This window comes from Cimex lectularius, unplaced genomic scaffold, assembly GCF_000648675.2.
Source record: "Cimex lectularius strain Harlan isolate CLEC.00 unplaced genomic scaffold, Clec_2.1 scaffold9, whole genome shotgun sequence".
In the NCBI taxonomy this organism is placed as follows: Eukaryota; Metazoa; Arthropoda; class Insecta; order Hemiptera; family Cimicidae; genus Cimex; species Cimex lectularius.
In genome coordinates, this window is record NW_019392733.1 from 2,814,961 (window position 1) to 2,830,677 (window position 15,717).

Here is a 15,717-nt window from a genome sequence, read left to right on the forward strand (position 1 = left end):
TCTCTTGTGAACGTTTTCCACCCGGTTAGAGAAGTACGGTTGGTTTAAAACGTTGAAAATTAAAACGGATCGAATTATCCTCGAAGCGTTTAGCGTCGAGATTCATTTTGTAATTATACACTGTAGCTTCCTGGTCGTAAACCGTAGAAACTCACTCATTTCCCTGAGGGTTAATTGTTAAACGTTAACTCGGCTTAATGCTCTCATAAACTATAAGCGAATATAAAAATCTCCTATTGTCTTCCTTCCGCCCGAGAGCAATTCAGCCGGGCATAACTGGAAAAGTTAAGTGGTCCACTCGGGGGTCGACAGTCCTCCGTCCTCGCTGGTGCAAACCTATTAGGCGTTATTATACAGCAAAAACGGCTGGATATTACGTTTGAATTATAATCCGGGACCTTCGACTATTTCACTTTAATTAGTGTTAGTGCTAAATGGAATTACAATAAGATGAATGGACAAGCGCCAAGCTGTACATCAGAACTTCTCCCAAATTAAATTGCTTCTTACAAGAAAATAGCTGCGACTTGCTCATTCACATTTTCATAAATAATTACATGTAAACGAATTTCTTCACACATTAAAGTCAATTTAAACTTACAGTATTGTATTTTGCAGTTTGAATTATTACAACGACTAATAGTAGTGACTAGTACATATTAAACTCAATCTTGCAACCTGAAACCCTTAAAAGATTTAAATTATTATTCAGAAATCGTGAGATGCGGTCTGGTGTGATGTAGGTTTCATAAAAACAAAATGATTTTCTGAAACCTACATCACACCAGACCGCATCTCACGATTTCTGAATAATTATCGATTAACTGTCACTAATCACCACACAGATTTAAATTATGTTATACAAGCTGATACCTTCATGCTTATTACATCGCGTTTAACCAAATGTTTGTAAAACTATGAAAACTGCACATTGTGGTGTCATTGAGAGCTGAAAATTAGTTTTTAAAAAAGGAAGAAGGTCTCAGGATGACCATCAATGATATTTTGGAGATTATGGGCTGTTAAAAGACATATCCATGGATTTTCCGTCAAAATACCTTTTTTTAAATTCAAAGTAACCTTTTTTCAATTGAACAAAATTTCAAATTAGAAAAAATCAAAAACATTTTCTCCGAATATATATTACTATCACATCCTTCATTAAGAAACTTGTGTTAGCAATAACTGTTCCACTTAACATCATTAAGAGGCATGCTTATTTGTACATAAGTTTTTGTAAAAATTGAACAATTGTTGGATTTTTTGGGGTGATTATAACTTTTTTTAAATAACACTTTTTAATTGTAAACAACCCTTTTTTCGCATCAAATTAACAGTTTCTAGCATCAAACTGAGCCAGTATAATTTCAAAGTAACCAGTTTTACTTTAAATTAACGCAGGTTAAGCTCAAATTAACTATTTTTAATTTCAAATTAACACTTTTTTAAAACAAAAATATACCTCGAATGGTAAGAACTGTAAACACGTAAACACACTATTACTTTTTTTCTTATGAAATTAATGTTTTTTCCTCTGACGAATATATATGGGGTAAAAAAAGTAATCCGTTAGTGTATTTTGCCCCACCCCAATGTCTAAGGAAACAACCTTTCCCACCATACCCGGGATTTCATATTATCAAATTAAACCTTTTTAATCTAAAAAAACTATTTTCACCAAATTAACCTTTTATACTCAAAGTAACCTTTTCTTATTTGAAATGAACACTTTATAGGTTCAAAGTTATCTTTGTTTTACTTTAAATTTACTTTTTTTAAATGTCTAAATTAACATTTTTAATTTCAAACAAACCATTTTTAATTTCAAATTAGCAATATTTAATTTCCAAACCTTTTTTGAAAGGATCTAAAAAACTCTAGAGATGGTATGAGGGTGTAAAATAAAATTCTTGTGTATGTACAAATTTTTTTATGATATAAATTAATCGAGCTCTTAGAAGATTAAAAAAATTTTAAATGTGATAATAAAATTTAACTAACTAAAAATTTTATTGTGGTATTCTAGATGAGCCTCATTTCATAATTTTTAAATATTCAAAAACTAAAAGATGAAACGCGACAAGAGGGCAAAAACTTGCTAGAATCTTAAAAAAAACATTATATCAAACTCCAAACCTGATGTTAGCAAGATTGTTGTCAAATGGCTTTTCGAGTTATTTCTAGATGATCAAATAAACAGCAAAGGTTATATTACACCTAACTTTATTTTGAGAATTTTGAATGAAAGGCATTCTTTTTAATTTCTCTTCTAAACTATTTACCATAATTGGTTGCGTTGATTTTTTGGGTTAGGGAACATTCTTATAAGAATATTATTAACAGTCACTAATCACCACACATTCGTATAAGAGTATTTCCAAGCGATAGGGAAAAAGTTTGTAAGAAAAACATATTTTAATGGTCAGGTAATGAATAAAATATATTCTTTAGTTAGAGTTGTTTGAGGACTTTATGAGGTGTAATGTCAAAACCTGTAGGTTTTTTATTTGAGATGTTGTAGGGTAAATTAAACATCAGAATGCGCAAACGATTTATTTGGATAATGGATTAAATTAAAAAAATAACCAAAAGCTATTAATATTTAATATATGTTGATGGACAACAAAAATGCACCATCTATTATTTTAATATACAATGTTTAGGTTTATTCATATTTTCCATACCAAAAACAGGTTTGGTTGTAAAAATAAGACATTTAAAAACAGAATGTGTATTATCTAACACAAAAAAAAAATCAAGTAAAGAACAATAAATCAGAAAATTCAAAAACAATTAAAAATGCTATAAAACTGTTGTACCCTTCAATACCGATTATTTCCACCTCTGGCACCAATCCCTGTTGAAAACGATTTCTCCCAAAGCCCTAAAGAAGTCGTTCCCATTCATCAAGAACAACCGTTTCCAACTCTTCTAGGATGTTAGGTCGAACTCGTCCCTTAAGTTGGTCCGAAATATTTTCGATTGGGTTCAAATCTTCACTTCAAACTCGCCACACCAAGCTCTCAATTCTAACTCATTCAGAGAGTCATCCACAGTTTGTGCTCTATTGGGCCTGGCATTATCCTGCATTGGCAAAACTCTCTCACCGATGGTCAACGCTAGTACTTGTAAGTTGTTGCTGCGGTTTCGTAGTGTTTGATGACGGATGAATCTATCGTCTCTCACGTCTGTAGACCTAGCTCGACCTTGTCATGGCCTAATATCACACTATTAGGCCATGACAAGGTACACTATTAGCCGTGTTTCTCTGGAGCGCCGAAAAACCGTTCCTATTGTAGATTTAGTTACATCTTAAACATAAAATTGTTTTGTTTTTTTAATTAATTTTAATATAAAGTTAAATTCACTAATTTCGTGGTCCGCTTGACCAATTAATATATTACAATTAATTAAGGTTTTTAGTTGAGATAAAAAAGTCAATGGCACGAGCGGGATTCGAGATGGGGGGTTGAGATGGGAAGTTAGTGTCCGAGTGGATCGAAGTCACGATCGTGGGTTCGAACCCCGTGACATTGACTTTTTTATCTCAACTAAAAACCTTAATTAATTATAATTTAATATAAAGGTTTAATTTTTCAAATCGTTTATAAATTATGAACGAAATAAACCCATGACCTTTAAATTTTAATGTAGTTAGGTTTATTTATATTTTGTGTACCAAAAATAGGTTTGGTTGTAAAAATAAAACATTTAATAAGAAAATTTTTAGTACCCAATTCTAGAAAAACAATTATTGAGAAAAGAACAACAAAACGGAAAATTCAAAAACAAATAAATTGTAAAGAAAACTTTTTTGTCTTATTTAATAAACGAGCAATTCCACCACGAATCACGTCCGTTAAACGCCTTTGCATTGCTTTGGAAAAATTTCTGTAAAAAGACCTGAAGAATTAGTTTCCATTCATCAAGAACAGCCGTTTCCAACTCTTCCAGGGTGTTAAGACCTGGGTTTAGTATTCCTCGCTTAAGTTGGTCCCAAATGTGTTTGATTGGGTTCAAATCTTGACTTCGAGATGGCTGAGGATAAAGCGCGTGGCGCACCTTTCTCTTGAGTGACTCCATACGAACAATTAACACCAACTCTCATCTCATCTGTAAAGAGAACTCGTCCACAATTTTCTAATGTCTAATGCTCATGTTCCTGTGCGAATTGAAGCCTGGCCATTTTCTGAGCTTTGGTAAGAAGAGAAGGCGCGATCCGGGCGCCGGGCCTTGACGTTATTCTCATTGAGCCTTCTTCTTACAGTCCTGGCGGCAATCGAACGTTTCGGACTTTTCTTATTTGATATCTTATTTCATTTTCCGTAATCATGCCGTTTCGTAGAGCCTGATCTATCGTCGCTCTCGTTAGTAAACCTACGTCTTGCCTGACCTGGCCTTCTAGTGAAGCCCTGTTTCTCTGAAGCGCCGAAGAACCCTTCCTATTGTAGAGTGATTCACACCCAGTCTGACTAATTCGCGCTTGTTGTATCCTTCCTCTTATAATGTTATAACCCTGACACTGGCATTCTCACCATACATTGAAAAAGGTTTAAAATAAGAATAATATCAATGAAACCAAAGGAAGAATAGTGTTACCTGAATTGGTGATCTTCAAGTGTAGCAGAATGGAAGGGCATAATGCTACTTTTTGTGCAAATCGGATTGAACAGTACAAAATTAAACAAAAGGACTACTGTTTATTTTGACTACGATAGATCCTAATTAGTTGTGACTGATTTCGAAAGATAGTGGATATAATTTTAAACTAAATAAATTGTGTTCTGCGTTAAATTTGTACAACATTGTAGAATGTAAAAATAATTGAATAAACTTCAACCTCAAACGTCTAAATTCAGCTTTCAACCGGGAAATATTTTTCCCAGGATTCGTCAGAAATCACGGACAGAACCATTAATCAAATGTACTCCCTTCCAATAATAAATGGGAGCTCTTTCCTTACACATAATGCAGCCTGACAATCAAACTGGTCTATTTTTTGTTATATTATTTTTTAAAGATAGACTGAATACTATTGTCGGTGATTTATTTCCACTTGATAACCTTCTCAAGGAAAGAAGTGGTTTGAAACTAAAATGAACCAAAATAATATAACAAAAGATTAATAAATAACTGTTATCTTCAACGTACAAAATCCTTGCAATCTTAATTTATACTTTTCCTTATTCTTGGATTCGCTTAAGATTAAGTAATTAACACGGTCGATTTATTATCAACTAAAAAAATTAACTGTACAGTCAAAGCCGTCAGGGGGATAAAAACTAAAGAGCTTTACTTTAATTGAACAACGACAGTACAGGAAATTGTATCCTTTATGAACTACACATTTAAGTGGGTTATGTGCTCTTAAAATTTAAATTAGAGCGTAAAACATTAATGAAATTATGTGTCTGGTGTAGTCTGTTATGTAATTATGATTCCTACGGATCGTTGAGGTTTGTATTGTTTTTAAGTGAAATTTGTAATAAAATAATAAAATTTAAAAAAATTCTTTCTTTGAGGGTTAAGTACAATATGGAACTATAACGAAAAATTAAAAAAAAAAGTATAACCCAATTAATAAGATTATTTGATTAACCAATTGTTCATAAATAAACGTAAATTATAAGATAAGGTTTTTAATTACAAAAATTTGAAAAGTGGAACCGTTTAAATGCTTACTAACAAGACATAATTTTTAGTATATTGCACGTACACAGTTCCATATTTTTCTTTGATATAATTTTTAAACTACTTTCGTATGTGCTAAACAACATTTCATATTTAGTGTCTGATCATATGGTGTCAATATGCACGCACAAGATTATACACTTATAAATCTCTTTATACTTTATTTTGACCATAACCTGTTCGACTTTGTTAAACCCATAGGTTTTGGGACTATACGGACCATAAACAGACTTCGTTAATTCATGATTTTATTCTGCGTCTAGACTAAAAACCTCATATTGTCCAAAGTCTGATTCTTCAAATGAACTCGAAATATTTCACTTTTCAGGTTAGTTCAGTCATTCACAATATTTTCCATATTGCTCCGTATCACTTTGAATTTTAATCGTAGTGGAAATTTCATTACACCAATGTAAAAAGCATTATAAACTCAATGAGATTCAGAGAAAAAAAAATATATAGGTTGTTTTAATCAATAACAATTTTGTAAATTTTTTAGCGGTACCTAGGAGTCTCCGTTGTTGTCCAAGTCTTCTGTTAAGTTGTTGTCTTTTATGTCTTGTTTGGGGATTCCACGTCAGTCTGCTATCGAGGTATAGTGCGACGACGGGTGGTATAGTGTGGTTTGAGGCTCGGGTCCCCGAAACGGCTCACCTCGAGTTCTCATCCACGGCCCTTTTCTCAATCCGGGTTCCTTCATTCTATCCTGTGACCCCTCCCAACCCTTGGTTGCAAGGGGGGTATCCGGGCACAAAATAAAGGTGTAGCGCAGAAGGCGTGGCAACCTCTCTAAAGCACAAGCTGTACTCGTGTCGGCCTAGGGTTGGCATGGGCGGCGGGTGCCTTAGCAGAGTCACACGAGGGCCAGTGCACCAGATCCTGTCTGCATAGACGGGGGAAGGTGTATGGCCTTCTGTACCACCGGGTAACTAAAAAGTTCCAAAATCAGCCCTAGTTACACTGGGAATGGTTTCGAGGTGGTACGTGGTGACGCCCCTGGCGGTAACTTAGACAGTCTTCTATTTGTGACCTTCGTAAAGCTTGCGTATGGCCAGCGTTATTACACCCGGCCTCACGGGATACGGTGGACCGGGCGACAGTGTATAGGCGTTGAGGACGCGATGATTATGCTGAATAGTCCCTCGAATGCGTGAGTAAGCGGACGGAAACGAGTAGTGAATCGGTTTCTCTGACTCGAGTATGCTTTGCATTGTTGTGCGTATGACCGGCGTGGTACCCTTGGGGAAGCGAAGGATCGGACCACCTAGGCTGAGCCTATGGCGTCCCTCGAATGCGCATGGCAAGTGTAGGCTGAGCTCGACAGGAGGTTTTACCGTAGGCGGTGCTCATCTAGGGGGTGGTTAGCAATTCCACTTAAAACAAAACCGCGGCCGGGGCGGATCCGATAGTTTCTACGCTATGGGAAGCCCCAATACTCTGGGAGATAGAGTCGCTTTCTCTATCTAGGGAGTGCGCGGGAGAACAGGCTGATCTATTTCGGCTTGCTAGCCCTTTGCGCGCGGCATACGACCGGATGCACAATGCGGGCCCGACCATTTGGAGTGGACAAGCGGAGAGCGAGGTTGTTCTTGGCCCTTAGGGGCTGGGACGCCTCTACACGAATGCTGCGGCGGTATCACTCTTCCGTCGTATGCGGAGGTGCGTCAGCCTTCATCTTGAGAATCAAAACGTCCGATAAAGCCGAATAGGCCAGGTGCGGACGCTAAAGATCCTCTAGTCTTGTGACGACGAGTACTCGGGAACGACATGTCTAGGTATAGTCCTAGGTATTTGATATGAAATCGATATCACTTAGTTGTTGATGTTCAGTGGAGGGAAAGAATATTTTTAGAATGTGAACCCACACTGAGTACATTTTCCTTCATTCAGTCTTGTCCTCCACTTTGTGCACCAATCTTCGATAAGCTCAAGGTGTTCTTGGATATTGGAGGTAGATGGGGTAAAATTCGAGTTAGAGGGTGGAATATCTGTATCGTACGTATATGTTGTGATGATGGTATTGCGGTGTGCAGGTAGGTCAGCAGTATAGATGATTTAAGGATAGGACCTGAGTAGGGCTGTTTTATGGTATAAAGATTTTTTCCGTAAAAATAAAGTTTGCAGTTCAAATTAGTCTTTTGTAATTTCAAACTAACCTTTTCAATTTCAAATTAACCCTTTTTAACTTCAACTTGTGCCGTTGTATTTTCAAATTAAATTTTTAAGTTCAAAATAATTTTTTTAACCTTCAAAGTAAACCGCTTTTTTATTTCAAAATTAACCAATTTTAAAAGAAGAATTCATTATTTTTATATTTAATTTTTTATAACTTTAATTTTAATGTATGGCATTTCGTGATTAATTAATGCTTATTTGGTGATCGTGAGGTGCGGTCTGGTGTGACGTAGAAATCTAGAACATCACAAGAAGAGAGATGAAAACTAGAAGAAAAACATTTTCTTTAACATGCCAACGTTTCGATCTTTAGTGAGATCATCTTCAGAGCTCAACGTATTTATTTTCTGTGTCATTGCTCTGTGTCATGGTGAGAGTTTAATTTTAATTGTAATTAATTAATGTTTATATGGTTTTCAAAGAGCCGATTATTTCATATTTGCCAAAATTTCGTAAATATACAGTAATTCTACTTTACTGCTGATAATTCAAATTAATCTTCTAAGTTTTTAATGATTAAGAAAATGTAAATATGAAATTAAAAAAGATAATTTTAAACTACAAACTTAATTTTGACGGTTAAAAACTTTATACCATAAAACAACCCTACTCAGCCATACTTAAACACAATTCTCTGATCGGCAGTCATCCCTTCACGCTTCCTATATAGACCCGAAGATTTGTATCTTTCAATTATTTGGGACCCATCAAGCGTACCTACTATACAGGGTGAATTGCTACTCGTGCTACAAACTTCTCCAGTAGATTCTTCACCCTAAAATGAACAAAAAAGTTCATATTGTCCATGGTCCGATTCTCAACNTTCTATTCTGTCAAACAAAATTTTGGGAGGATATTTTTTTAAGCATATGTATGATAAATTTAAAATATTTTATGACCGATCGGAAACAGGAAACAAAATTAAACCTAAACAAATAAGACATAAAGTCTGGCCGAAGGGAGTCTGTAAAAAATGAAATGGGATGAATTCATTCACATCTAAAATACAAAATTTGTAAAATGGAAAATATCAACAAACAAAAAAATAATAATAATAGGATGTAACAACCGAGGAAGATCACAGCTGGTCATGATCTTACAACTCATCACACTACTTATGATCATGCGTATAGTTTATAATTATATAATTTACAAAAAAATCTTCTATGCACATCAAAGGATTTATGAAGACCTGTTGCGAACGGCTTAAAGATAATAAATTTAACACGATTCATCCGTCGTATTCGTTAGAAATTGTTTTGCATCCGTTGTATAATTTGCCGCGAGAGTATGGCAGTTGTTCACAGAAGTTTAGAGAACATCTCGGTTAAAAATAGGCCTAAGTGAAACAATACATCGGTAATGTAATCTTGGTAACTTCAGTAAAGATATACTAGTTGGTAAACTGAATTGCATTTCAATTAATCCCACCACATTTGATACCCTATTGTTATTCAACATGAATATTAATAAAGTTAAGAGCTTAAAATTTGCATTAAGCTTTCGTTACCTTTAGTTAATAATTCCTGAGGTTCACCTTAGAAATATGTTTACCTTTTTCGAATCCCAGCTTCCACCGCGAAAAAAGAGATTTATGCGATTTTCTCTTTAAGTTTTGTTGTTTTCTTTGGATTGTGGTTGGCCAAATGAAAAAGGGGTAGTTGTAATTTAATTTTAAAAATCCATTATAGTTTTCTCCGTCCAATTAACTTTTTGTTTTAAGTTAAAGTTAAATTAAGGTTTTGATTTAAAATTAACTCTATGTTTATACAATAAAAAACTTAGGAAGTGGAGTTAAATAAAAACAAATAAATTAAAAGTGCAATTTTCCAACATAAAGTAATCGCGCTCTTAGAAAACCATATGAAAATTACTTATAAATAATATTAAAAATTATGTAAATTTAAATATTTATTTCCATGGAAAATATTAAATACTGACAAAAATCCTCATAAGAATTAGCAGGTAAAAAGTTCACATTATTAATAGTAGGTGAATGCGCCCGAAAGTCTACAAAACTTGATAATACTAACCTTGGGTGGCACATCAGAAAGGAATGTTCGATAATGAACAAAAAAATTAAACTGATTAAACGGGAAATTTCAAGGCGATATACTCAGGGTGTCCGGTGAACAGAAGTCATTACATTAGAATCCTAATTGGTATACACGGTGAGTGAATTAAAAAAAAAGACATTTTTTCTTTAAATTGACCTATTTTAACTTTTGCTTAACTTTTCCCTACAAATTATCATTTTTTTAATTTCACACTAACAACTTTTAATTTGTAATTAACTTTTTAAATTCAAATTAACCATTTTTTATATTTGCAATTAACTTTTCAGTTTAAAATTAACCCTTTATTTAAATCATCCAAACAACTTACAAGGTGGAGTTAAATATATACAAATAAAGTAAAATACCTATATATTTACGATTTTTTTATATAAAATAATTGGGCTCTTAGATCACATGAAAGTTAATTACAAGTAAAATTGAAAATTATATAAATTTGAATATTTATTTACATGGATTTGTTTTAATGGCCATATGAATATAGCATATTTGCCATGGGAGACGTGTGTGTGTTAAGATGCATTATGTTAATGGGGAAAGACCAATCTATATTTATATGATGTGTGTATATATATGTGTGTGTGTGTGTGTGTGTGTGTGTGTGTGTGTGTGTGTGTGTGTGTGTGTGTGTATGTAATAAATGTTTATATTGTTATAATTTTTCTTTGAATCTCATTGATTTTATCATTTTTTCCATCGGAATAATCAAATTTACATTACGATTAAAATACAAAGTAATACGAGTAATACGAGAGAGATTATGGAAAAAAATTAACATGGTCGAACAAGGTTATGGTCGAAATAAAATAAAACGAGATTTATAAGTGTATAATCTTGTGCGTGCATATTGACACCATATGATCAAACACTAAATATGAAATGTTGTTTAGTACATACGAAAGTAGTTTAAAAATTATATCAAAGAAAATATGGAACGTGCAATATACTAAAAATAATTTCTTATAAGTAAGCATTTAAACGGTTCCACTTTTCAAATTTTTGTATTTAAAAACGTTATCTTATAATTTACGATTATTTATGAACAATTGGTTAATTAAATAATCTTATTAATTGGGTTTTACTTTTTTAATTTTTACTTCCATATTGTACTTAACCCTCAAAGAAAGAATTTTTTTTTCATTTTATTATTTTATTACAAATTTCACTTAAAAACAATACAAACCTCAACGATCCGTAGGAATCATAATTAGATAACTGACTACACCAGACACATAATTTAATTAAAGTTTTACCCTCTAACGTAAATTTTAGAAACATTTAACCCACTTGAATTGTAGTTCATAAAAGATAACTTTGTTGAATTACAGTTGTTAAGCTCTTGAGTTTTTATCCCCCTGACGAATTTGACTGTACAGTTAATTTTGTACCGAATGATAAATCAATAAATCTAAATGTAAAAGTTTGAAAAATAAGAAGTAAAAAAAAGGAATAGGTAAGGAAGTAAGGAAGTTAATACTCATTTTGTAATTAAAAAAACGCTTCAAGTGAATAATTTTTCTCAATTCCAAAGGAAAATTATTACTTATCTAAATACCACATAAAAATAAATCACATTGAAGTTGAAATTTGTATAAAATTAAATATGAAAACAAATGATTCTTTTATTAATTCATGTTTTTACAAATGTAATTAAATATTTTCTATTTAAGATTTTTTTGATGATATAAAATAATTGGTCATTTAAAAAAATCTTAATTTATATATTTCAAAAATTTGAAAATAAAAAGAAGATACGTGCATTTTGACGATTTTTTAATGCTTTAAAGAAGGATTTATATGAAATTGAAAAAAATGTTAATTAAGAATTAAAAAGTGTTTTCTTGATGTTAATAAAGAGTAATTAAAATTAAAAAGCTTATTTAACTAAAAAATATTGATGTGAAAATAAAAAGGATTAATTTGACGAAAATAAGAGATATAATACTGATACATATCTCGTTTTGTGTTTCCTTTTGTTTATATTGCGTGTAAATGTGAGTATTAGCATGAGAGTATAGTGTTAGAGGGTTTATGGGGGAATATTGAGGATGCCATAGACTGAAAAAATTAGTTAGATATAGATTGTTTATACCTTTAACGGGTGATGTAGGAATATCGAGTATTCCAACGCCCAAATTGAATGAACAGTGTGTAATTAGAAAATAATGTATTTTAGAGTGAATAGATATAGATTAAAAACTGCATATATTGATAGATGGGCGACAAAGGTTTTGTCAGCCCGTGGAGACTAAATTTGCCGGCGGCACGGATCAGTTTATCAACTGTTTGGATTTATTAGAAAGGCAGCGCAAAATTTTTCAGTTCATTCAGTAATGAAACTATTGTGTGGTGTTTTGTGACCGTTAGTTAATGATTATTTGGAGATCATGAGAAGCGGTCTGTTGTGACGTAGTTTTAGAAAAACATTTTCTTTACACTGCCAACGTTTCGATCTTTATTGAGATCATCTTCAGGGCCTGAAATTTATAAACATTGTTTAAATTTTACAAATACATATACGATGTGAAAAAAAATGAATTCATATAATGCTAGAAAATTTTAGATCCAATTAAAGCATTTGTACTCACTCTAAATGTTTGCTTCCGTGTAGATGTGTCATTGTGTGTCGAGTTGAGAGTGCCAGTGAGATCGTGAAGTTTTATGTTTATAAACTGCAGATTTTGAAAAGGAAGTCGGGAATAGAAAGACATTTTGATATGAGGAGTCGGCTTCTTTAAGGTGAAAGGAGCCGACAGAGCCGAGAAAAATGAGGAATGGTTCTTAAATGTTGAAAGAAGCCGAATCCTCACATAAAAATGTCTTTCCATTTCCGACTTCCCTCTCCACCCCTTCAAAATCCAACGTATATAAACATAAAACATCAATATCTCACTGGCGCTCTCAACATGACACACAAGAATGACACATCTACACAGAAAACAAATACTTTGAGTGAGTACAAATACTTTGATTGAATCTAAAATTTTCTAGAATCGTACAACTTTTTTTGAACCTAAAATTGTCTAGCACTGTATAAATTCATTTTTTAATCTAAAATTTTCTAGCATTGTATAAATTCATTTTTTTCACATCCTACATGAATTTGTAAAATTTCAACAATGGTTATAAATCCCAAGCCCTGAAGATGATCTCAATAAAGATCGAAACGTTGGTACGATAAAGAAAATGTTTCTCTAAAACCGACGTCACACCAGACCTCATCTCACGACTCCGAATAATAATGAAACTATTTATTGATTCAATGCTCAAACATTAGTTTGATCGTCACATTACAATACCTACGTGCAGAACATGTACAGATATATTTATCACGTTTGTATACAATAATTTATTGAAGTAGTGAGTAAGTGGCCTAACCGCTCCTCACTACTTCATCAAATTATTAAACAACCGGTCGCTAAATAACACACATTTGTATTCATCTTTTAAAGGCATTTTTACATATTTATAATACATGTTGTTATGACAGATATAGTTTGTCTTTTGTATTATGCGTGTAAAAGGGTAGCCAGGAAGTACTGCCTCATGACTATTATAGTTGAATGAAAAAAAACCACTGCTGTCTGGTTCAAATGATGAAACATGCGAGGAATTTGTGGTCGGGGATCATCACGAAGACAAGCGTGCCATTTATACGCTATTTTGCCGTATGTGATCCTTTTCTACTATTTCCTACGCTAAGTTCTTTTGTAATTGTTGTAAGTCTAATGATGATGATAATGAAGTCTCGTATATTTTTTTTAAGCGTCAAAGGTCCTGTATTTGTAGTGCGAATATGGCTCGCTGTGTCCGACTATGATCGGATCTAAATGAATCATTAGAACGGAGGGTGTCACCCCTTTGTTTTCGTACTTTGGCGCAAACTGCACTGGCCCCTTTCCGGTTTTGACAAAATAAAATTTACGATTCTGGAATGTTCCATCACCTGCGAATTCTCTTTTAGCGGAATTGTTCATTTCACTGCCTATCGTCCGCAATTTTTTGCACAAGCGCTTCCGAGAATATTTTTCACGGTTTTTTTCGCCATTTTATTTCATTAAAAGTATACCAAACTGTCATCGACTGCACCGTTTGAACAGAAAACACAGAATCACATTTTTTATGTACACAAGCTAGGAAAAATAGGAAAATTTAAAAAAATTTTAATTCATTATTTTTAAAAGTAAAAAAAGTACGTTATTCCTCCCCACGCGCTTAACAAATTTACTCTAAATGATTATCTGTCATCTATAAAACAAGTAAAACTTGCTGTTCTTCAGGGCTACGTCCCAGGCAATTTTCTTTTCTTTCTCTACCTTTATGATTTATCATATATAAAATGTCGTTGTTTTGTTATAACTATTACTGTCCTTGGCAACGTTAGAACTGAGTAGGTTTTCTAGGAAATTTCAGATCGCCTGTAAAAAACGTAAATATGTCACTCTGAGACATACTTAAGATTGTTTTGTCCTGATGATGTCCTTAAAATAGGTCGAAAGCTTGGCAGAACAACTAAATTTGCTTATTTTTTCAAGACCATACCTTGATCCAGTGTACGCGGCTCTTTTATTGACGTTGTTTATATTGAATCCAAGCTTTCCACTTAATAAAAATGTTCAATTGGACTGTAAAACCAAAAACGACGTAGTTCCTCTTGTCTTAAAACTGGTGGCGTTCGATCCAATTTTTCCACTTAAATTAATTTATCAGTTGAATTGTAAAAGGAAAAATCAACGCACTGACTTTTTTCTCAAGACGCACTTTGATTCAAGTTTTCCTCCAAACTGAAATTTCCAATTGGAGTATAAAAACAAAACTGACGTAGTGTCTCTTGTCTTCAGACTGTTCGCTTTTGATCCAAGTTTTCCACTTACCCAAAATGTAAAAGTGGTGTGTAAAAGCAAAAATCAACGTAGTGACTCTTGTCTCAAGACAGCGCGCCTTTGATCCAATTTCCCCTCCTAACTTCATTTTACGATTGGAATGTAAAAGCAAAATTCAACGTTGTGAGTCTTGTCTTAATACTGTTCCTCTTTGATCCAAATTTTTCTCTTTTCCAAGTTTCCTAAGCGTCCAATTTTCTCAAAAATCTCATTTTTATGTAAATATTGTGTTAAAAACTACTTTCCTATTTAAAAAAGTGTATAAACGCCACACTGCAAGAAGAATCGTTGTGTATCGTTTGGGAAAAGTTCGAGCTAGATCGGAAAATCGTTTCTCATGAAAGTAGTTTTTAGATTTGGGTACACGTTCCTCTAAACTTTGCATCATATTTGAAATGTCAATATCACATATCATAATCATGTATCAAATATCGCATTGGAAAAATCGTATGAACAATTGATTAAGAAAAATAAATTGCATGCGGAGAAATAAATTTTTGTTTTACAATAAAGAGATTTGAGGTTTCTAAGATTTTACAACTCCTACAGATTTACAATGTATTAAGACAAATTCAACAAAAAACGATTGATTTTATTAGCCGAAATATAATTTGAGGAAATGGTATCGAAAAAGGCAACTTTTGTTCTCTCTTTCGAAAACTAAATGACGTGTAGAATAATTGCTAAAATCTGGCAAAATTTTAAAATTTCACAGCTAATCCGAAAGTACCAATTCTTTTGACAAAGGAATACATATGAAAATTAAACTCCATCAAATAGAAGCAAAATGAAAAAACCCTGCTGTTCATCTTAAAAACCGTCTACCCACCCCCCTTAATATACTAACTTTGCCATGGGATAGTAAAAATTCGCAGTTGTTCTTATCACCATTG